General features: G+C 39.3%; 1 protein-coding gene across 1 annotated transcript in view; it reads left to right on the top strand.

Moving 5' to 3' along the window:
• Positions 1-557: 557 nt before the first annotated feature.
• PAFAH1B1 (platelet activating factor acetylhydrolase 1b regulatory subunit 1) overlaps positions 558-25,031 on the top strand; it is a 55,643-nt gene continuing 31,169 nt past the window's right edge. The window contains exon 1 of the mRNA XM_024195447.3: positions 558-779. The gene's annotated coding sequence lies outside the window, so the exon portion shown is untranslated. The remainder of the gene's footprint in view (positions 780-25,031) is intronic.

Raw genomic sequence — 25,031 nt, 5'->3', positions numbered from 1 at the left:
CTCTCAAACTGACAACCCTATCTCTTTTGTGCAGGGGACAGGCGTTCTATGGGGCTGGGAGTTGGCTATGCTGAGAAATGGAGTGTGTGGTGCGGAGATGGGAATGGAGAGTGATAGGGAGGAGGTTTGTGGGTCTGGGAATGAAGGTGTTTGGGGCTGGTAGATGCTGGAGGATGGGGTGTGTGGGGCTGGGTGTGGGGGATGCTGGAGGCTGGGGTTGGGAATGGATTTGCTGGGACTGGGAGATGCTGGAGGATGGGGTGTGTGGGGTTGGCAGAGAGGACATACTAGGGGAAAGGGTGTGGGGGTCGGCTGTGGGCTGGAAGTGGGGGATGGGGCGTGTGGGAAAGGGCATGGGGGAGATATTGGGACTTGGGCTTAGAGATGCTTGAAGAAGGGGCTGCCCGCGGTGCATGCCGGGAGAGGAGGCAGGGCGCGGTGCATGCCGGGACGCGAGCCTCAGCTTTAGCTTCCCAAGATGGTCTCTAGGCTCCTGTCCCCGCCCTCCCTCCTGCACATGCGCAGTGAGTGCGGCGGGCCGAGCTGCTCCCTCCCTCCCTCCCTCCTGGCGGCCGGGGCGCTACTGACAGACCGAGGAGCCGGAGCGGCGGCGGCGAGAGCGGGTCGGAGCCTGCCGAGACCCCCCCTCTCCTCCCCCGCACCCCCACCGGCCCCTGTAGCGCCACCCCCACCCACTCCACAGGGTTCGGCGCCGGTGAATGGGAGCGACGGGCGGCACCGGCCTCAGGGACCGAGGAGAAGCGGCGGCGGCGGCGCGGGTAAGGCCGTGTCCGGGGGAGAGCCCCTCTCCGCCCCCAGCAGCCCCCCCCCCATCCGGGAGCGGCGGTGCGAGCCAGGCCCTGCGGTCCGTGCGCCTCTCTCCTCCCCTGCCCCCTCCCTCCTTCTCTCCAGCTCGGCTCTCAAAATGGCTGCCGCGCCCGTTGGTGGTGAGGAGGGAGGGGGGGGGCAGGGCGAAGTGGGAGGACAAGGGGGGAGCTCCCATCCCCTTCTCCGCAGTACTGGGGGCGTGGGGGGGGCAGACCCCCCCCTTCACTGGGTCTCAGCTTCCCCCTCCCCGCGGTGATTTAACAGGAAAATAGGCCAAGGCGGGGGTGGGCCAGGCAAGGGGGTGGGAGAGAGATGTGCCCCTTCTCGGTGGGCTCCAGCCCCCTCTCTCTGGGTCTCTTGCCCCCCCCCGCCCTTTCAGGCCTCTAGTTCTCCCCTTCCCCTAATGACTTAGCAAAAAACCAGCGAGGAGAAGACGGAGCTGATGGGCCGGACAGGAGACGGATAATAATAATAATAAAAAAAAATTGAGGGTGAGGAGGGTGGTGTGTGTTATGTAAACTCCCCTCCACCACCACCAAAAATCCCTTAGAGGATCTAGTTTTGTTTTTTCCTTCTCTTGTTCCCTTTGAGATTTGTTAGGAGGTGGCCCAGATCTTCGGAACCAGCTGCAGCACTAACAACAAAACCAGGATTGCTACTAGAGAGGAGAGGTCTAGCCTTTATTTTGAGTCAGTTTCCCACCCACCTCTACCTCCTTGTAGTGATTTAGTAAGGAAAAAAACATTGCTAGGAGGTGGGTCAGACCTTCAGAACCAGCTGCAGCAGAAATGGGGGAGGGAGATCTAATCTCTCTAATTTTGGGGGGGGGGTCAAGCCCCTGCCTAGTACTTGGCATTAAAATGGCTTTTAGGACAAAAATAGGTGGATGGGAGAGAGGATGGAAATCTAAGTAGGAATCTTTCCTGCTGCTATTGGCTTTTGTGCAGGATGGAGTCTATATGCAGGCAGTTTTTTTGAGTGGGGGGGGGGGTGAGAGTGGTGTCTTCTCTCTTACCTTCATAAAAAGTTGGGGTGGCTCAGTTTTGTGGCTGTAAAATTTATGCATGTAGGGTGAAGGAGATAGTGTACTTGGCCTTTGATACAACAATAATGTGGCACCCCCACCTCCTTTGCCATAGTAGCTGTGGTAAAATTTCTCTGCTGATAATGCTGCAGCAGGGCTTGGTTGTTGCAGGTCAAATCAATTCATAATGAATTACCTAGCCAGGGTGGTGGTAGGTTACTGAAGCTATATTAAAAGCCTTCATTGAACTGTTTGACTGCAAAATAATCGTAAGTGATATGTTTAGATTTATTAACCAGATTGAATCATCTCTGTGTGTGTGTGGGGTGGGTCAGGGAGTATATTATGGCAAAATGTTACTTATACATTTTAGTTTTGAGGTGGGGAGAAGAATCTGTTCACAATGATTTGTCGTTTGCTGCACAATCGTTTCATATTCAACTGGCTTTCAGAAGAGGGAGGGTCTCCTACCAAAATGTAACATTTGCCTTTAAAGTGGCTCTGAAAAACAGGAAAATATACTAAGGAGCTAAACAAAGAAAATATGTATTTAACAAAAGGTTTTGTTGCTGATATCTGGTTTGTTTTCAGGGCTATTGTTTTTGTGTTTTGATTTGACCATGTTTATGGATGCTGGGTGCAGCCATTGAGCGGAGAAGAGACTGGGTGGAGTAAGGAGGCAGAAGCTGCGAAATGGCTAGATTACCCTTTCATAGCATTTTTTTCTTTGCTTGCATTTTGCTGGGGTGCGGGAATGCTAAATGCTGTAACAATGAAGTCTCTTCTTTAGGGAAGAGTCTAGTGGTGCAGGAACCTTCTGAAATGAAACGAATCTAGTATTCTGTTTTGTGGTTTATTTTTCTGCAGGGTGGGTATCGATTAGTCTGGCAGTAAAAAGTGACCAGTCACTGTTGCAAAGCAAGGATTATGTTGTCTGATTATCCTTTTCATATGTTGACTTTGATCTTTCAGTTGTTGACTTAATTTCATTTAAATAAATATAAACTAAGGATTATCATCATATTTAAGGGAGATTGTTTACACAGATGATGAATTGAAAAAATGCATTCTGAATTCTTATATTGTGGTTTGGTGCTGTTTGTTCATTCATATAACTTGATGTATTCCCTACACCTCCAGTGCTCTAGCAGGGTAATTTTATAAGGTGTAGGGAATGCAGGACTTGAAGGTGGGTGATGCAGTTATGTGAAGTGATGTGTAAAGATTTTTAAAGCTCTTGTACAAAGGTGTTGCTTTGTGTAGCATTCTCGTACAACTAAAACCTTCAGTACCATGGGTAATATTGGTGCTTAGGTTTAAAGATGAATAGAAAAAGCTTTAGAACAAAGAGGTTTGAGGAACATCATAGGGATCAACTGGTAGACATCTAGGAAGGGCTTCTTATTCTCTCTAGAAGTACTCTCCTCTTCTAATGAGAGGAAGCAGTGTTCCCACCCAAATCCAGTCTTGACCATAGAAAGTATAACATTGAACTTAAGGTGATTCTCTGATAAGTTGTCTGAATTATTTTTTGTATGGTGCTTGTATCTTTTTCATTTTGGGGTTTAGTCTCTGGTATTAGGTGAGTATAGACTAAACTTATTTGCAAAATTAACATACAATTAAATATCTATTACAGGGCAGTTGTTTTTAAAAGATAATTTTTGATTTATTAGAGAAACTGGTGTTACGGATCAGGAAAGGTTTATGCTTACTAACAAAATATCTGTCCTGTAAGATGTCTCCAGAATAGGAAGAAAGCTAAATCTAGCAGAATAATTTCCTCCTTGTAACTTTGGAAAGATGAAATGCATCTTCTTAAGTGCCTTTAGTACAGGAATAACCTGTTCATTTTCTATTCTCTGAAGGAAGTAGCAGCTAATACTCACTTGTATAGCTCTATGCAAGGTCTCTCCTGCCTACAAATCTGACATCATTTCTTCCTACACTGCTTCCTATGCTCCACCCAATCTTCTTTTGAAAAATTCCAGTCTTTATCACCTACTCTCAACTTTGTGCCTTCTTCCATGTTACCTTTTACACCTAGAACAGCCATTCAATCAATATTTGCTGAGTGCCTTGCCTCACTTTCAAAACTATCTTTTCCTCAAGGCCTATGCACTCTAACTTGCATCCAGCTGTATTATACATTTGTATTTTTTGAACTCAGGGCCTTGTCTTGTTTGTCAATGGTTATTTTTACTATTGTTAAATGTTATGCATGTGAATGGTCCTTGAATACATTTATGTAAGTTAATAGCAAAAAGTTGAATATTTAAATTCTTATTTCTGAAGTTATTATTGGACATGAACTGCAGTCGTCTGAATTATTGTTAGGAGAAGTAATAGCCTTTGCATAGTAGAAGCTGGTTGCAAATTTAATACGATGCACTTAACTTCTGTTTGGAAAACTGGTTGGGCCCAAAGACAAAGGAAAATTTTAGAAAACTCATCCACCTTCCAGGAAACAAATTGTTTGGATCAGGGGAGCCACAAACGTATCCTGATTTGAAAGTTTGGTTCCCTTAAATTAAAAACAGCTTGTTATTGCCTGTTCGAACTTTCCATGTAGTTAAATCTCCTTAATCTGTTAATGATTTTTGTTGTAGATATTTTGAAGTCCAATCCTGCTTCTAACAAGTGCGCTTTATTGGCTCATTGCATTGCATCTTGGAGTATATTGGTATTTCCATAGGTTCCAGTTAAGAGATCCTCCTTTCTCAAATGTTAGAGGCCTGTGTGTTGGAAGAACAGGATCTGGTTCTTGCATTAAGTGTTAGGATGAAGCATTGGCCTCTATATAGTTAAGTTTGCAACCACAGTTTTATTAAAAGGCTAATTTTGAGCTCCATTGTAACTCCCCTCCCCATCTTGTTTTAGAATGAAGTATGATAATAGAAAGCTTAATAATTTTCAGAAGATAAATACTTCTTGTGACTAAAATACTTTAAAGTAGCTCTTGGAATAGTAATTAAAAGTAGTTTCCAGCACAGTGGGGATCCTAGTCCCAATTGGGGCCTTTGGGTGTTATGATGATAGATACTGGTAAATATTTATAATGTTGCTTTAAGTTCTTCTGTCTGCCCAACAGTCACATTACATCTCAAATATGAAATAGGTAAACTTTGTCACTGACTCTTGGAGGGCACAAGAGTAGTAAAATGTTCAAGAATCTGCCGTTACCTGTAAATTAGACATGATCTGAAGGAGCCATGTCATTGAAATTGACAGAGGAAAAACATGGTGTCAGAACACTTTGAGTCTGAGCTGACCAAGGCTATTCTTCAAAGAAAAATACTCCTCCTCCTGCATTCTCCACCAAAATATTCCCTTGATTTAGGGGGAATATGTACAGGGTCATCTTCCAGATGGAAGTATGTGTTTATAGTTCAGAACAGAACCTTGATTTTTTTGTTTAAAGTGGTAGACACATAACACATCCACTAGACCACACAGCCTCTTTGACCAGGATGAGTCCAATTTCTGTGCTAAAGTCAAGTGTAATGAGGATAATGCCTTTGATAAAGTGTGTTTGGGCCTGCTGATGACTACTGTATAATGCAAAGTACTTTTAGCAGCCACATCTTTCACCTAGGGCCAGTAGGAGGCACTGATTCAATGATTTGTCTAAGATGACATAGTGTAGCAAGTTATACGTTGGATGTGGAACAGATTTGGGATCTAAACTTCAGTCTGGCATACAACTTGTTGTTGTAATCTGTACTGCATATGCCATGAGTGTCTAATTTAGCTGTGTAGTAGGAAAGGGATTTATCAACACTATCAACACTTATCAGATGCAGGAAGGATTCTGTTGGAACCATTGCTGTATTGATCACTGGTACCTCTCTAACTTAACCTAGTGAATTGTCCATCCTGTGTTGCTAAAAAAAAAAAAAAAAAAAAAAAAAATTAAACATTTTACAAGGAAAAAAATGGAATGATGCTGTGGGTTTTTTGGTGTCTTGTCCTTTAAACTGTTAAAGTTACTAGTTAACAATGATGTAGTTCACCTATCCCATCACTTACAAAACCCAAGTGTATAAAAGCAAAGAAGGACTAGTAAGGAATATATAATAAATCTTGTGCTAATGGAGTCGTAAACACTTAATTTTAAAATATAAAGAGCATATTTCATCACAAGAAACCTTAGTTCTGACCCAAGCAAAAATGCTATTTCAGCAGCACTCAAAATATAAACACAACACAGTCTTGAAAAATAATTACATATGTACATTGTCAAACTAAGCAGTGTCAAGGGCAATACCTCACACGTAATTTTACTAAAAATCCATATTCATTCATTTAAAGAATTCCAAGTACTTCACTGCAAATTGTCAGTTGACAAATATTTTAAGTTTCCCACTTAATAGAATTGCTTCTAAGAAATAGTTTATTTACAAAGATCAAGATAACCAAAAAACAATTATTGGCTCAGTTAAGGGTTATTGTGATCAAGTATGTATTTATTTGATTCTTGTATGGCTATTGTCTTCCTTGCTTTTAAGTTCTTGGACTTGGTGAATGACTATAATTACTAGTCTGTTACCACCTTAATTGATTTTTTTTTTCTAAGTCTTTTGTTTCTGGAATGGAGTTAGACCCAATTGTTTTACATGTCCAGATCTTTGCAGCTTCCTATCGATGTGTCTGCAGTCACATCAATCTTCAGCTGCAGTTTCATCAGATTTTCTATGCGAAATAGCGCTGTGCCTGATCAGTTCTTGGATAGACCATCAGGAATAAAAAGATGTTGTAGGAAGGGTTGTTGGTGACTGAGATGGCATGTCTCCTTTTGAGTCATTGATTAAAGGTTTTTTTATAGTAGCATGGGATAGAATGCTTTCTCTGGGACATAAAACAAAGACCTTTACAACATTTAGTTTTTAATACTTATGACTAGGGCCCTATCAAATTCACAGCCATGAAAAACGTGTCACGGACCATGAAATCTGGTCTTTTGTGTGCTTTTACTCTAGACTATACAGATTTCACATGGGAGATGAGCGTTTCTCAAATTGGGGGTCCTGACCCAAAAGGGAGTTAAAGGGGAGTCGCAAGTTATTTTAAGGGGATCATAGTATTGCCACCCTTCTCCACTGCTTTCAGAGTTGGGTGGCTGGAGAGTGGCGGCTACTCTGCAGGCAGCAGCGCAGAAGTAAGGGTGACAATACTATACCATGCCATCCTTACTTCTGCACTGCTGCTGGCGGCGGCTCTCCCTTCAGAGCTGGGCTCCCTGCCAGCAGCCACTCAGTCGCCCAGCTCTGAAGGCAGCACTGCCATCAGCAGCAGAGCAGAAGTATGGGTAGCAGTACCGCAACCCCCCCTACAATAACCTTGCGATCTCCCCACAACTCCTTTTTGGTCAGGACCCCAACAATTACAACACCATGAAATTTCAGATTTAAATAACTGCAATCATGAAATTTACAATTTTAAAAATCCTAGTACCATGAAATTGACCAAAATGGACCATGAATTTGGTAGGACCCTACTGATGACGCTTGTGAGAGGAAGGATATTAGCTCCTATTATGCTGGGCAAAACTAAATTTACTCAATTTAACTGGATAAGTCATTTTTTACTCCCCAAGGCTGACTTCTTTTCTCCTCAAAGGTAGCTCGATTTTAGGTATTAAATGTAAGATAGTATGGTAGAGAAGTTTAACACAGTAAACAAAATCAGTTAATTTACACATCTTACCATGGATTCAAGCTTTCATCTGGCGATATACCACTCTTTTTAAAGTAACTAGGTAGTGTTTGAACTTGCCCTACTTATGTGTTACACTTGGTCCACCTGCCTTTTAAGTGGAAGAGAAATCAATTCTTCTTAATTGACTTGTTTTTTTTAGATGCCTGAATGCTTGCATACAGTTAGGAATAGTATGGTTTCATTAATTTAGGCATGACTTTCTAAAAGCAGAAGGTGCATTTATTAACAGTAGAATATTTTTTCCTAATTGATCTAGATTAGAGGCATAATGCTGTATAGAGCGGGGGGGGGGGGGGGGGATGACTATCAGAAATGAACTGGATATTTTGATCCAGTGTGCCATCTCCTTGGAAAATGAAGATGCTAGAATAAAAATTTGAGAGCAGTTATACACTGACCTTTGTAATGAATAAAATAACAATTAGAGTACTGTAGTGTTGGCTGGCACTATTCCTTACAAAATTTGACATCTGTCCTTATGCATAATGTTTTTCACATTGATAGTAATTAGAGACACTTGTCTCTTGCCCAATGACTGGGAAATACATCTTTGATTGTTTTCTTTTTATTTTCTCCTTTATCTTTCCCACCCATTTCAGTGATATTAAATATGGTTCATATGTTTGAAGCCAGGGCATGGTTGGGGAGCACTACTGTACTATGTTCTAATCAGAGCAGCCGGGGGGGGGGGGAACAAGTTCGTCCCCCTTCTTTTAAAAAAAAAAAAATCTGGCCCTGTGAAGTGTTGCCCAGGGTTTTTCATATTTTGACTTCTATTATTTCTGATGCATTAAGATAAACACATTTCAATATGTGAGTGTCTATGCTGGAAATAGGCAATGACTTCACTCTGAACGGCAAAGAACATTTAAAAGATCCAGAAGATGACAAATTGAACTTTATCAAGTTGCAACTTAATTTTACGCTAACGTAGATTCATAGACTTAAAGCCAGAAGGGACCATCCATGATTATCTCACCTCTTGCACATCGCAAGCCATAGAACTTCACCCACCCACTCCTGTAACAGATCCATGACTTCAGTAACTCAGCCTGAGGTTCTCAAATCTTAATTTAAAGACATTAAGTTATAGAGAATCCACCATTTACTCTAGTTCAAACCAGCAAGTGACCTGTGCCTGATACAGCAGAGGAGGGCAAAAAAAAACCCCAAGGTCTCTGCCAGTGAGACCTGGGGAAAAATTCCTTTCTGATACAAATATGCCAATCAGACCCTGAACATGTGGGCAAGATTCACCAGCTGGACACCTCGGAAAGAATTCTCTGTAGTAACTCAGTCCTCCCTGCCTAGTGTCCCATCTCCAGCTGTTGAATATTTTTGCTAATAACAGTTGCAGATGATCCATATGCCACTGTAGGCAATCTCATCATACCATCCCCATCGTAAACATATCAAGCTCAGTCTTAAAACAAGTTGGGCTTCTTGCTCCTTCTACTCCCCTTGAAAGGCTGTTCCAGAACTTCACTTCTTTGGTGATTAGAACCCTTCGTCTAACTTCAAGCCTAAACTTGTTGATGGCCAGTTTATATCCATATGGTCTTGTGCCAGCATTGGCCTTTAACTTAAATAATTCCTCTGCTGCCTCTGATGTATTTTATAGGGAGCAATCTCATCTCCTCTCCTTCTTTATTTTGTTAGTCTAAACAAATCAGGCTCCTTAAGTTTCCTTTCATAAAGTAGGTTCTCCATTCCTTTGATCATCTGTGTAGACCATTCCTGAACCAGTTTCAGTTTGAATTCATTTTTCTTAAACATAGGAGATCAGAATTGCACACAGTATTCCAGATGAGGTCTCTTGAGTGCCTTGTATAATGGTAATAACACTTCTCTGTCTCTACTAGAAATACTTCACTTGATGCAACCTAGGATTGTATTAGTGTTTTTCATGGCCACATCACAGTCAGTGTAATACACAACAGTCAGTTTAAGGAAACAATTTCAGTACTTCACTCTGGATGTAGTCCTACAGACAAATTTAAAGTTACAGGTCCACTACTGGATGCTGCAAGAGAAATAGAGAAAAACTTACAGTAAAAAAAATCAACATAGAAATCCAGTGCAAGATGCCTGGCCAAACATAAGGTATGGCCCAATAATGGCTCCACAGAGGAAAAGGGTGTTTGTCGATGCTGTTAACGCTTTAAAAAGAAAACTGTGAAATGTGTTCAAGCTCCTGAAGGTGCAGTATGATAAGGAAGCCTTTGCCATTTGGTTGGGCAACAAAAACTAAATATAAAAAGACAAGAAATTCTTGAGTGGAGTCGTCTTAAATGTCTGAGTAGTTGAGGGACACTACTTTAAACAATCTCAGAGCTGATTGTGGAAGATGAAAACTTCCCAACAACACGCAGTGGAAATTCATAAAGATTGATACAGATATAAAGACAATCAAAAATGTTAGTTTTTAACTTGTAACTATTGCCAGGAGGAGTTTGATGAAAACATAGCACATGCTTTATACAAAGGACTCTACAGAGAGGCATTAAGCTTAAAATTGTTTTAGATATTGGAGGGGCTTGACAGGTTGCAGGCTGATGCTATGGTTGCAGTTGGAGAAATCTCTCTTGGTCTAATAAACAGAGAACCACATGGGCAAAACTGGAAAACTCTACAGAAAAGCTGTCTCCTTTCCATCAATGTCCAACAAAACAAATCATAAATTGCAAGGTTATTCACTGAGTCTAGAGCAGGAAGAAGCCAAAATATATTTAATGGAATATAATCAGGAGATTGTTCCTTTTCAAGTATTTAAAACTAAAGATCCAGGTTTCTGATTTCAAATCTGTTTCTGAAGGAAGCTGTCAAACTTTGTTCCATCAAAATTGGTGGAAAGCTGAGGAGCAAAAATGATGGAATACAGAAGTGAATTCAGAGTCTTGTCAGAATTTGATACCTACTTTTGCGCCAGCAAGTCCTTTTCGTAGCATGTTTGGTTTGGTCAAAACTTCATAATAGGCTCGGTGCTGAAAAGGCAAATATATTTGCCATATTGCATTGGTGTCGAGGTCTTGATCGTACGTGAGAGGCACCTGAATGTTGGTTATAAATCTGAATTTCCCAGTCAGCTTTTTCTAAAGTAGACTGATATGGAATTTGTTTGTTTGTTTTTAATTTTTGACATTGTGCACTTCTTTGTTGTTCAAAGAACATACCTTACAAAATAAATGGTACAACATGTTTTTTTCATCTTTTAAAACCTTAGTAGGCTCTTGCTTGCTTTCTAAAAACTGTTTATCTCCAACCTAGGGTGGGGGTGTGTGTGTGGGGGCGGGGGGAGGGCGCGAGTTTTAATTCCTTGTATGAATGGTGGCACTGGTCTAACGTCATCCAATTTCTCTTCTTCTTGGGCCAATAAAACATGCACGAGTGCAATGTTAAATTGTATTTTTTACTAAATAAACTGGGTTGTAAATATGTTCTGAAAACAAAATTTGGTATCTTTGTCCCTTTGTTTGATCAATTAAGTATTTCTTACTATCAAACCCTATGTGTAATAGGTTACATTGATATTTTGCTTTAAATTGTTCATTTGGGCCATATTTTAAAGGTGAGTCTGACTTATGTTTCAGCCTAATCATCTGAGGTTAGTACGGACACCTCTTTATTTAAAAAAAAAAAAAGTTAATGTGGGAGGATTTGTAAATGTTTTTTCTCTAACTTCTTAACCAGTTGTGTATCAACATAGGTTGAATAGAAGAAAGGTTAGTCCACCTCATAAGTGAGTTCCCATTTAGTTTCATCCCTGCATGCTTAGCAGGTAGTAAGCCTAAAATATCTTCCAGGGTAGGACCTATGTACTGGGTCACATCTAATTTGTAAATAATGCTATGATCAAAATACTGATGTAGCAAAGTAGAGGGGAGGGAACTAAAAATGTTCTTAAGCATGTTCTTGAACTGTACTACAACTATGGACTTACAGGGCTGTAGTATGATTTAGAAATACTATTAAAATATAGCGCAGTTTCTGTCTCTACTTGAAGATTCAGTGGTATTTTAACCAAATTTCCTGGCATGGTCACTTTTGCAGGATGGATAAAACCTTAGTGTGATGACTGCTTTGTTCACTAGCTTATTTTATGACACAAATTATAACAAAAGGATAAGGAGGTTTATATTTTATCCCCCTTATAATTTACCTTGCAGTTTCTTCCCAGCAGATGGAGACAAATGTCTTAAACTTCTTTTTGAGATATGGATGTTAATTCACTGGGGTTTTTTATTTTTATTTTATTTATTTTTTTTGGACCAGTTCCATGGCTAGCTGGTCGTCCTCCTTCCTTGAATGGTGTGCTCTCTTCATAGTCTTCCCCTTCTCTCTCCCCCCCCCCCCCCCCTCTCTCCCCCCCCCAATTCATTCTAGAGAGACTGGATCTATTTTGTGGTTACACCCTTAGAGTTCACTGGTTCAGAGCAGCTTTTTGTTCATATATGTTAGAACAAAATTAAGCCATTGAAATGAGGCTAGATCCACTGAAATGCCTTTGACACACTTCTCCCATAATACATTTGAGAATTATATCTCTGAAGCTGCCAGGGAATGACCATTTTCTTAATGTATTTTGAAAGAGTCATATTAAGTGCCAAATACCCTGTATGTATATGTAATTCACCAGCAGTGCAGCTCTACATATAACAGTAGTTTAGCCTTTGGTAGTGCTTAAAGGGCTGCTATTGGCTCATATCTACTGAATAGATTTTAAGTTAAATTATGTCCCTTTGATATATTCATCTGTCTATTTTTTTTTAATTTTGAAAGACAACTCAGTCTTACACATAATTACACTGGTCATTGGATCCTAAATTAGTTGCTAGTTGCAATTTAAGCAATTCCCATGTCTATAATTTTCTTTTGATTCTTCAGTGTAACTCTCTTCTACCCATACTGTGTTCTTCATAATGTTACACAGATTTGTATAACCCTGTTTCTGAAAAAAATCCTTCTCATTGAAGAGTTGGGACTAAAACTTCCTATCTACTGCTAGTTGCTGGTCCCTCAGTTTCCAGGGCAGATATGGAATGTCTGGTACATGGGTTTTTGTTTTGTTTTTGTTTTTTTGTACGTGACAATGGACAACTCTTTGCCCTTTAAAGTAACCCTGGGTTTTGACTACTGAAATCCCCTGTCGATTTTAGTTTTACCTCTTCACCCCTGTCTGATTTTTGTTAAAATATTGCAAGAAGATAAGGTGGCATAATAGATCTAGTAACAAATTAATCCCCTAGGCCAGGTTTATATATGGTCTATGAATTTTAAATAGGGATTAACCCTTCAGCTTGTATGCCACTATATTGAGAACTGCAGTTGAATGTTTTGGAAGCGATTGTATTCTTCAAATGTATAACTTGTGTTAGACTAATCATTAAGATGAAACAGAAGTTTTGAGAACTGTATATTTTTTTTCTTAAATATTTTAGGACAAATTAACTTTAAAATTTGAATTTTAATACTTTTTTTTTTTTTTTTTTAAGGCTATAACTATGTTCCTTCACAGCTAAACCTGTACCTTCATGGAATATTCCTGAGCTTAATTTAAGACCTGTTTTTAAAAGTGAAACGTTACTGATGCCATTTACAATTGTTGCCTTCAGACTCTCTTAAGTTGTACAGCAATACAGTAAAAAGTATTGGATAACTTCTTTCCACTGTATTGAAAACTGAGAAACTTTTTATTTAAAAACACGTAAGTACAAAATCATTTCAGAACTTCATTTACCTTAGCTTTAAAGTAGTAGTATGTTAAAAGCTTAAAAAAAAAAAAGTGACAGAGCAAAGATGTTACTGCATGTAAAACTTGTTACCGTCTCCTTTAAATTACCAAAGTTATGAATGACTGGGGTCTAATAGATTCTAGATCATACATACTTGTAAATGTACAGAAAAACTTACTTAACAGACTCTCTTTTGGTCTTCATGTCAGTTAACACAGCAGGGAACTCATAAAACCACCTGCCAATTTTGAGTGGGGGAAACTTGCTTGGGGAGCCCAAGCCATCAGTTTCTGCAGAACTCAACTTTAAAAGAAACAAAGAAAAAACCTCCCCCAAAACCTTAGCCCTGTGATTGCAAAGAGTATGCTGAATATAAACAGATGTTAATAGTGTTCTCCAGAGTCTGTGGATAGATCCATCAATTAGCAGCTGCTTTTAGATTTCTCAAGCATCTGTAGAGTAAAATTAAGATGACTCAGGTCAGTTTCAGAGGCTCTTAATTTTCAGTTTAACTTCTTCATTCATAACACTGTGGGCTGCAGTGAAGTTGATCAGACTTGTTAGTTTAACTATGCCAGGAAATCTAGGATACCTAAGATTATTGGGAGGCTCACAAGAGACAATGATCAAAAATGCTGTTTTGGGGTTTACAAAGAGTTAGGAAGAGTGATAGAGGAATGGGGGTTGGCTTCTCATAGCAGACAGTAAGCTGCTGCTTCCAGAAAGTGGAATGAGTAAGGGGACTTCTTGTTTGTCAGGGTGACAAAGATGTCACCCATTAACTGGAACTTGGAATAGAATTCTAGCAGATGTCACTGGCTTCTACCATGATGCTGTTGGGGACTTCCTCGATGTTGATGGGGACTCCTCCTCTTATAACAACTTTGAACCACTGAGCTTTTTCTTTTGACTAGTATGTGTTTGCCACTGCAGGAGAAGCTGGTAAGATTTAGTTTTTAATAATTGTAAAAGAATGCTAATGTACTTCATATATAATTAAATTCTTTTTTGCATTGGGATGCTTCCCCATGACACTCCAAAAATGTCTGCTTATTACACTACACATGTGCACTTTGGCCTTGTCTTCATTACAGCTTTTTACTGTAATTTTTATATCCAGTTAGGTCACCTTAATTGGTTATAAGTAATATAGGTTGTCCACACAGCAGCTTTTGTTATCTCAACTGTGCATGTGTGTCAGTACTTACTGTTTGTAGCAATGCATTTTAGGAAAATCTAGGCAGCCTTAGCCAGGAAAAGAGTTACAAGCAGGACATACACACAGAATTGTATTGCTGATATGTATGGTAATGTGCTCTGGGGTGTCACAGTACCTAGGCTGTTGTAAAGAAGGAAGGCCAGTTAAATTGGTTACGCATATATGGTTATAGGATCCTGTCCATGCTGTAGGAAAGTGTTGAACTTGTTATAGGAAGGCAACCAGCTAGCAGGAATGAAATGCTGTTAACTGTCACAGGTAGTAACAGCCTCTAACTGTGTGGTATGTGTACATAACCTATGCTTGGATCCATTTGTGCTAGGAGCTAATTACAAATTTAAGTTGTAGTATACTTAGGGGCTTAAGCTAGAGTGGAAGATGCTGGGCATACTCAGTTAATTTAAGTTGGGCTCTTTGTCTTAACGTCAATAAATTATGGGCACCTGCCCCAAATATAGTAATTCAGGGTTCCCATAGTGCCCCATTAATTAGTGAGACCTCTGTTCTTCTTTTCTCCCTATTAAATGGATTCTTGGCTCTTCTCTGTAATATAAACACAGGACCTGCCCTGCTACCTACCTGTTGCAGGGCTCCAAGGTACACAAGAGGCCCTTTGCCACCCAATAACTCCTTCTCAACATATGCTGCTCTGCTATTGTTTTTCTCTGTTGGAAAAACAGGGGCTTCATGCTCCTCCCTCCCCTTCTCTTAAAGGAGAAGGGATGCCTGTACTATTCTTTCTCTGCTTGCTTACTTCCCATTGGAAAAGAACTTTCTTCCTTCCCATCATCTCCTAGAAAAAGAACAAGAGGCTCCAGGGCCATTCTGCTTTCTCCTTTTCCCTACAGGAAAGGATCTAACAGGTCTCCACCTTTCCTCAACCTGGTTGACTATCCTCCATATTTAACCTGTCTAAATGCACCCTGAGTCTGCTGTAATGAGAACCTCACTTGTCTGTTTCTTGACACTGCTTTTGAAAGGTTGTACTTCAACATGTTTGCCACTCCTTAATCCTGTATTTGTAGAGGGCTGACACTGCTGTGTTGTTCTGTTCGTTATTTATCTTCTTGCAGAAATGTTTGGACGAGTCTTTAAAGTTTTTAATGTAAGATGCACCCTCTGGTAATATGAAGAGTAGATATGTCAGAGGAATCTCATGTTGAAATTATCCTTCTCAGGGCAGCAAGCAGGATGATATCTAAATTGTGTGCCGCCTGCTCTCTCTCACTCAGGTCTAGCCTGTGCTTAAAATATAGGTCAATATAGCCATGGCGACCTAACCCCTGGTGTAGACGCAGCTAGGTTGATGGAAGAATGTATCCTTCAGCCTAGCTGCCATCGCTTGGAGCATTGGTTCCTACAGAGACTGAAATACCCCTTCCGTCGCTTCGGATTGCATCTGTACTGTAGGATTATGCTGGCATAGCTAGGGATCATAGCTACAGTCCCAATAGTGTAGACATGGCCTCAGTCTCATTGTCCTGATGGGCCTCTAGTTGAGCTGCTGTAGGAGCGTTTAGAGAAGTTTTTGTGCTTGAAGTTATCCTTCTTACTGGAGATCTCTTCCTTCAGAAGATTGAACATATCTTCAGAGCAAGGCATGATTGGCAGGGAAGCAGTTAGTTAAGAGCAAGTCTATCACATTTTATTCTTTGGTTTCCATTCAGTTTCATGGAGCAGGAAGTAGAGAAGCTTCACGCTATTGCATCTGTGCCCTGTTAGTCTGTGGGAGTCATATGAGTTATTGCTAACCATTTGATATCTGGAAATTAAAATCTGTTCTTGAATTACATCTGTTTACTGCACAGAACTGCCATCTTAAACTGAGAAAGTGGTACTGTGGTTAAGGACAGACAATAGGAGAAACAAACAATATCTCATTTTGGGGTGAGGGAAGAATGTCTTTTTTTAGGAGGCTTGTCTGAGCTATTAACTCTTAAATTGATCAGCAAATACAGTATTATACATCTTATCTCTTTAGGAAAATTGTTCATAGGATTTTCCAGCTAACACCAAAAATCATTTTCCTGCATTTTAAAAAACACCCCTTCCCCCCCCCCCCAAAAAAACCCTAAACATAACCAAAACCCCCATCATTCTAGGATCATCTCCAGCAACATCTATTAAAACATGTTTTTTTAGTTACACTGGGATGAGACCAGTCCTATTTGGTCAAGGAGATGGAAAATACCTTTGGCTCTTAAAGCAAGTATCCATTAGGATATTTGCTTTAAATTGTATCAAATGGCCAGATGGACTGTATGTGACTGCATTCTCTGCTGCCTTTGGTACGTGTGTTCTGTGGTATTCCACACCGAAGTAGTTTGAGTAGTAGAACATGTTTTTTTATTTATTTTTTTTTATTTTTTTTTTGGTAAACTGTTAGTGCTCTGAGCTGATACAGATGTGTGGGTTTTTAAAGAAAAACCATTTTTCCTGTAACTTGAGTCTTGGTTCAGTAGTCAGTACACTAAACCCTGATTTAACAATCCAACAACTTCTTACCCAGAAAAATTTAAGGAATGAGTAATATTTAGCCTGTATTTTCAATTTTTACAGCTAAAATGTAAAACTCTCTTAAAACATTAGTATCACTAGATACAAAGAAATAAGTTCCAGTAGTTCTTACCTTTGTAGGTTAATTATATTTATCTCAAAGCCAGACTTTCTTTCTTGTGGAACAGGTTCACAGGAATTTAACTTGTAATATCTGAACATGGCAACCTCTATACCTTAGTCTACAGACCTGACAAAGTGAGGAAAATAACAGCTATACTTCATCATACAAGCAACTAATTTAGCCACATTTTTCTAGAAAGTAGTAACGCTATCTTGGATCTGTTATAGGATTTCTCCTAAAAACCTTAAGGGATTTATTGGCTCACAATACTGACCCTTTCTGAGTTGTCTGTATTAATGACTTTAGCAAAAAAGAGAAACTCCATACCACGTGGTACATTAATACTCTTCCTGGTGTGTTTTCAAACCTGAAATCTTTGTTTTGCTTACATCTTTGTCTTGTAAGATGACAAGCTTAAAGGTTTGTCTGCCTGTGAAGTTGTCTGATTAGCTTTATTGATATGGAACGGTCTATTCATAGGCAAGATACTAGCAGATGGCTACCCAAAAATGCTACCCAAAGTAATGTCATTTTAAATGACTACCTTGCTTAACCTTTTGTTTCAGATAGACCAAGAGGAAAATAATTTAACTATTTTTTTAGTCAACAAAAGGGCACCTAACTTCACTGAATACAGTAGTGCTATTGGCATGATAACTTATTTGCTTGTAATCTTAATTTTAAACATTTGGGCGAAGGCAAGAGCAAAGCTATTAAAAGCTGTTTGTGCTCTGGGAGATGCACTGGAAAAGGACACTTTTTTGTTTTTTAACCAGTGGGAAAATAAGACTGCTTATAACAAACTGACCAGAAATTTGCTTTTTAGCTGAATTTAAAAAAAAAAAAGATTACTGGGGAGGCAGTGTAGTCTTAAATTAGTCCATGAATTGAAAATACTGGGTTCTAGGCCTGCAATTGACTTGCTGTGTGACCTTTGACTTGTCGGTTAGTCCTCATCTCCGTTTAAACATTTGTAAAGGGAGTACAATCCACCTCATGCTGGTGTGTAGAGGCATGTAGCTTTCTTATAAACTGAGTTGAGGATATTTTGCAAAACTAACTTATTCCTATCTCCAGAATTCTCCAGCAAGTATCCTGCTGAACCAATGGTAGTGCTCAGACTTACTAGTGAAAAGTGAGTACCTCAGGGTATATCTTCACTAGCAACGTTAAAGTGCTACAGCGCTTTAACGTGGCTGTGTAGTCACAGCACCAGCGCTGGGAGAGCTCTCCCACGCTGTAAAAAAACCACCCCCACGAGGGGAGTAGCTGAAACTTTCAGCACTCAGGTAGGTGTTTTTCACACCCCTGAGCGAGAAAGTTGCAGCTCTGTAAAGTGGCAGTGTAGACAAGGCCTTAATTAGCTACACAGTTGACCTCTTGGTGATATACTATTACAATAAATAAATCATTAGTTTTCACTGGTTTGTGATATGCTACTTCCAGAGGAAACGCATCTGTTTTAAGCCATGCCAGCAGTGCATGACCATGTTGACCTGCTCACACGCTTACAGCCATTCATATATGTATATTCAGGAAAATTCTGGGCAGCTATCCCACTGCTTCAGCTGCTTGTACCAGAAGTAAAGGAAAGGACTGTGAATTTGTTTCACATCTATGCTGTTTTGAGGTGCACAAGACCTGGAAGGTAGAACTTGTTAACATAATTACACAAATAGTTAAATGGTCTTATCTAAACAGCGAAGAAATATTGGAAGTATATGTAGCCTCATAATATTGCTCTGTTCATGAGTTGGGTTCCACACGGATAGGAGTAAACGACTTTTGCATGTGGACATCATCAATATGAAGTCAACCATTTCTTTAATCAGGTTTGAAACTAAAATATTCTATAACATAGACAGCTCCATGAGTGGCTAGGGCTGTCTCAGTTTTAGTATTTAAATAGCTGCTAATACTCAGTGGATAACTCTATTTATTTATTTAGAAAAAATCCTGCTTGTTTATTTGTTCTTTATAGTAAATGAAGAAAAACGTACATTTGCATGAAAAAGAATCTTCTCCTTAGTCTATTGCAGTTTAATTTTCTGTTTGCAAGATATTATCTGAGTAAGCTGTTGACATTAACAGGATTGTATTCAGCTAAGGAATAAACAGGTGAATTTTATAAGATCCTGTTCATGAGCATGATCTTAGTAATGAGGAAAGAGGAATATATTTCAGTTTTCATAAGGTGCTTGCAGCTCTTTAGTGAAGTGGGAAGAATTAGCTATTAGCCAGGATGGACAGGGATGGTGTCCCTAGCCTCTGTTTGCCAGAAGCTGGGGATGGGCGACAGGGCATGGATCACTTGATGATTCCCTGTTCTGTTAATTCCCCCTGGGGCACCCGGCATCGACCATTGTCAGAAGACAGGATACTGGGCTAGATGGACCTTTGGTCTGACCCAGTATGGCTGTTCTTATGTTCTTAATGTGTTAGCCTTGCTTGAGTTTTCTCAGCTGTTTGAATGTCAAATTTGATAGAGCATTCATTTGCGAGAAATGGCACTGTTTGCACAACATAGTACTTAATATCTGAACTTTCTGTAATAACACCTAAAACAGAAATAAGAGGAAGTCAAAACCACTCTTTTACCAGGAACTTATCTTACTACTCAGTAAATTAAGCTTTACCTCTTTCATATGTGGTTTCACTATTTGTATGTATCTGGCATTTGCATATGTAAACTGGCATTGGCTCCAGTTTCTTTACATAAAGAACCCCAGAATCTATTAGCAAAGGCCCATTCCAGAGATGTGAGGACTCAGTGATGCTTGCAGGCAGTACCATGGTGAAAAAAACAGCTTGCACTATCCCTGCTGATAGAACATTGTTTCATTCTAATGCACTAGGGATTTTAGGTATCTGGGTTGGGTGATCAGATTACTGAAAAATCTGAAACTGTTGGAAAAGCATTGGCACCATGATGCTATTTGGCATAGATAAAATGGGTGTAGAAGTCCCAATGTCTTGAACACTAAGTATGATTATTGGGCTCTGACAGTATCCTGTTCCCAGTGAGAAGAGGAGTTTCGGCTTATTGATACTTCCATTTGCCTACACTGAGTTATTAAAACAGAGTTCTGGATTCTTAAATCCTGCAAGATGTCTAAACAAATTAAGTAGGCAATTAATAATAAGATGAATGTGTAAAACCTGTTGGTTGGAGTGAATTATGTCCTTAAACACACTTTTACCCCCCGGCCAGCTGTGAAACTCATTTTGGTGGAAGCAACCTATGACCTTACTCTGGCCTACTGCATTATGTCAGCAGCACCTCACTGTTAAGCATACGGTAGGGCTGAGCTGTCTCCAGTTTGAGTCGTTAATGATATTGACTGTAACTTGTGGCTAGAACATTATCATATTTCTTGTGTAGTGTAATGTCTTTGGAATTGACTTTCACAACTAAGACAGGTTTTTGCACATTTTACTTAAAATTAAACAACTTGGTATAAATGCCATTCGGCTGAATACTATTTAACTGCAGTATGAAGATATTTGAGTCTTTTAGCTCAGTTCAACCCATCTAAATAAGACTTAATCTCAGACAGAACAAAACTAGCCATCTGCTGAAAGGACTCAGATTGTCTGAATCAAAAGACAAATCAAGGAGAACGAATTTAATTTACTATAAACCTTCACCAAGACATGCATACAAACAGTTAAAGCAGTGGTGTTGACAGGAACTCATAGTTCTGGTTGGTTAATAATAGCTTTCCACTTCTAGGTCACAGTTCAAATCTAGCCTGTCTGTAGTGACTGAAAACAGTTATCTAATGGGATCTGGTTCTTAGTGGACTGTTGTCACATTACAAAAACCACCATCCTAATCTTCCTTGCGAGGTTTGTAAACTAGGAATGGAGAGGGTATGGAGATCAGACTATGCTTCCCCTGTAGATGGTCCCTCCAAGGCAAGTGGTGGGGAAAACTATACTGCTATCTATTCATTTTTAGAAGGTACACACTATATTTTTAAGTGATTTATTTTGAAAACTTTTCAGATTAGTTTGACAGCTGTATCAGAAAATGAATGATTGTTTGGTTATTTCATTTACCAAAGGTAATTGAAGCCGATATTTATGAAGTCATTGGGAGGTGAACTATCTCCAATTCAACAGGTTAATCATTAATATTTGCAGGATTTTCTTGCCATGCTGTATTAGGAGGAGAAAATCACCAGACAGACTAAATCAACATTATGTATTCTGGATTTTTTTCTTCAACAGCAAACATATAATATAATATTTTAACAAAACAAGCATATGAATTGTTGAATTTAGTTAAACATTTAGTTTTTCTTTGTTGCACTGTTTGCATTTTGCACACATGCCCCTCTTACCCACAGGTAGAGGAACTTCATTAAGATATTCCCAAACTGGGTCTTTTACTGCCTGCTGCCATTATAGGTTTTCCCTCCTAGTGAGAGAATGGTATGGTAGATCTCAAATCAATGAAGGCTACACTCAGAAAGACCTCAAGACTCCTGGAATATGCTGCTCAAACAGTTTCACTTTTGTTTGTACTGCCTGTTCCTCCCTTCTCACGTTTATCCCCGGACGTCTTCTCCTTGTCCAGATCTATTCCGCCCCCAACAATCTTCTATTCGTTGAACTTTTTGAGACTTTGCACTTTTAGAGAGAGGTGAGGGATTGACTGTGTCCACAAATTTACAGAGGGACAATATGGTTGAGGTATGTTATTTCTCACCTTTGTTTGTTTATTTAAAAACATTTTTTGCTGTTAACAAGCATGTTATCTCTGGAGACACAAATCCACAGTTTGAGAACTGCAAAACTAAGCATCTCTGATGGTATCTTCTAGACTGAGCACTGAGTCCCATGGGTAGATAGAAAGATTAAATAAATAATCTGTACAGAAGCCCTGGGAACCCCATAAGATTGGGTCCCTAATCCATGAACTATTGGAATTCATTTACAAAACTTTTCTTAAACATTACATGAATATATTGTCTCATACTGTAGAATTAGAATTTATAATCCTTATTCCATGATGAGATATCTTTGAGCTATAATGTATCTTAATTAAAACTATCTTTAGATAAAATGCTTTTTGAGGGGAAAAAATCAGATTTAAATGAAAAATTCGATTTTTTTTAAACATTGATTTTTATCCACCCTGTTCTTCCCCCTTAGCCTTCACAGTTGTAGAGCACCTATAGCTCACATTCTCCATTGAGAGAGAAGGAATCAACATTTCAGAAAATCAAGCTCCTTGTTCTAGTTAAAGTTTTTGATAATATTAAGGCTGTTTCATTTGACTCTTCATTCAGTTTTTTTACTAAATTTTCAAAGATGAAACATAACTTATTTCCAAACTACATGAAAATTTGGTATGATGGTTCAAGATCTATATGTAAATGAATATATTCAGGGGAAGTACTGGTAGGTTTCAAAGCTGATAACAAGAGATTAGAGTTCTTATATATGGGAGTAGTGTTTATTCCTTATGTGAAGTAACTTCCAGTTTAGAAACAACAATTTCTTTATGAATTTTTCAGGATGTGTATGCACCACCCACAGGACCATTTTGGTCAGACAGCCTACTGATCTAAAGCCCTGTCTATATATTTATTTCCATTCAACCACATTTTAATGTGATTTGGCTCAGCCTTTGTAGAAATACAAGGTTTTGCAACTGGATTCAAATCCATGCTCTTGTCCAGGTAAACCTAGACGCTATCTGTTTTAGTATAGAGAGGACCTAACTTAATAGTCAGCTAGTTGGTCTAAAGTTGCATAAGGCATTTGGAGTCCATGACATGGGCAGAATGATCATGTCATCACCGCATGATGTCTGACTTTCGCAAAGCAGAATAGAAAGTGGTAAGAAATGGACCAGAACTTTCAGGAATTGCCCATCATTTCATAGCTCTTACCACAACACACTGGTGGGAGGTGTGTGCAGGAGGAAAGGAGGAGAGGCAGTGTTGTCAGAGCTACAAAAATCTCACATCTTTGATATTACATTAAACATGTATGGTAGAACTGCATCAAAAGAAGCTTCCTAAAACAGTAAATTTCATAATTGTCACGGTTTCAATAAAAAAGTATATATAGCATATTTCACTAGATTTTTGTTTAAAAGTAACCTAATTCTTTACTTTTGGTATCAATGGCACTAGCTCCAGTTTGTTTGCTTTCCATGTGGTTTTTTTTTTTTTTTTGACTTGCTGTTACTGAGTTTTACAAGTAAATCAAATGCTGACTTTGAAGGACACCCTTCTTCTTTGCTGTGCAGTTCCCTTCTGAAAAATTGAGAATCATGGCCTGCTAACCGCTTCCTCTCTAAACAGTGAATCACATCAACTAGTGTCACAGAAAAACAGAGCTGTACTTCCTAGATGTAAAATTGTCTGACAAAATATTGGGTCATGACTTTATTGTTCGAGTTAGTAGTATTTGTGCAGTATACTGAAATACCTGCTATGAATATAGGGACTAATTATTGCATTTTATTTATATTAATCCAGAATCTAGGGTTTACATTAAAATTGTAGGTGTAGATGGAGAAAACCTTTTGTAGTATAGACTCTGCATGTATCTGGAATGCTGAATTTAAATAAGTCTGCATCAGGTAGCCTTAATTTTTTTGCTAGGTTGAGTGAGTGTTAGTTCATATTTTCTTAATATATGATCTAGTATCTAAAGTTTAATGCTCCAGATAGTGTTGGTATCCCATTACTTGAAGTTTAGGTGGTGGAGCTTCTTGGCAGCCAGCTGTGGAGCCTGATTTCTGTAGCCGGTTGAATGGGTGTATCATCAGCTTGTCAGTAATATTTCTGTCTGCCTTTATTCATACTCTTACCTATAGGACTAGTGGATTTCAGAAACAAGTGGATTTTTTCATTGTGAACAATGCTTGTATTTGTATTTAGAATACTTTGTTTTGCAGTTTTCAACTAGAGTGCTATAAACTAGATAAGTATCTAGACCTTTACTCTTAAACCCAAAGAGCCATTGCAAGGCTAAGTGGTGGTTTGGAATGCCCAAAGGTCTGGCAGCATTGCCCACTAGAGGGCACCTTTTCTAATCAATTCAAGGGACAATGGTTTTGTATTACATATTCTCTCTTCTCTCTCCCTTCCTCCCCTTAACTTGAATACCACTTCTTCCCTGTACTGCAAAAGGTCAGTCTTCAAGGGCTACATTGTAACTGCATAGAATCATAGAACTGGAAGGGACCTCAAGAGGTCATCTAGTCCAGTCCCCTGCACTCAAGGCAGGATTAAGTATTATCTAGAACATCCCTGACAGGTGTTTGTCCAACCTGCTCTTAAAAATCCCCCAATGATGGAGATTCCACAACCTGCTTAGGCAATTTATTCCAGTGCTTAACCACTGTGACCATTAGGAAGTTTTTCCTAATGTCCAACCTAAACCACCCTTGCTGCAATTTAAGCCCATTGCTTCTTGTCCTATCCTCAGAGATTAAGGAGAACAATTTTTCTCTCTCGTCCTTGTAACAACCCATATCATGAAGCAAGGCATAGGCCCAAGACTAAGATAAGAGGTAGTCATCTTTGCTGCCTCTTGCTGGTGGCATGGAGGCCATACTGTCAGCTCCTACAGCACTGTTTCAGTTAGTTCATGAAAAACACTGTTTGACTGGTATTGTGGATGGGGTCAAGCAAACTAAATTGTCAATCTTGTTGAGATTGTAAGCTTTTGGGGGCAGGGATAGTTAATACTGTGTATACAATGCCTAGCACAGAGGAGCTGAGAGCAGAGCACCTAGGCTCTACCATAATACAAATAACTTATAACCTAGACTTAACTTCAAAGCACATCTTCCCCATGTCTACAATGGATAGCCAAATGGTGTTAAGCATATGATAACAGCTGAATATTTTTTTTAAGCACTAT

Source organism: Terrapene carolina, unplaced genomic scaffold (genome assembly GCF_002925995.2).
Source record: "Terrapene carolina triunguis isolate 2854851 unplaced genomic scaffold, T_m_triunguis-2.0 Scaffold231, whole genome shotgun sequence".
NCBI classification, from domain to species: domain Eukaryota; kingdom Metazoa; phylum Chordata; order Testudines; family Emydidae; genus Terrapene; species Terrapene triunguis.
This window is presented reverse-complemented; position numbering and strand designations above follow the sequence as displayed.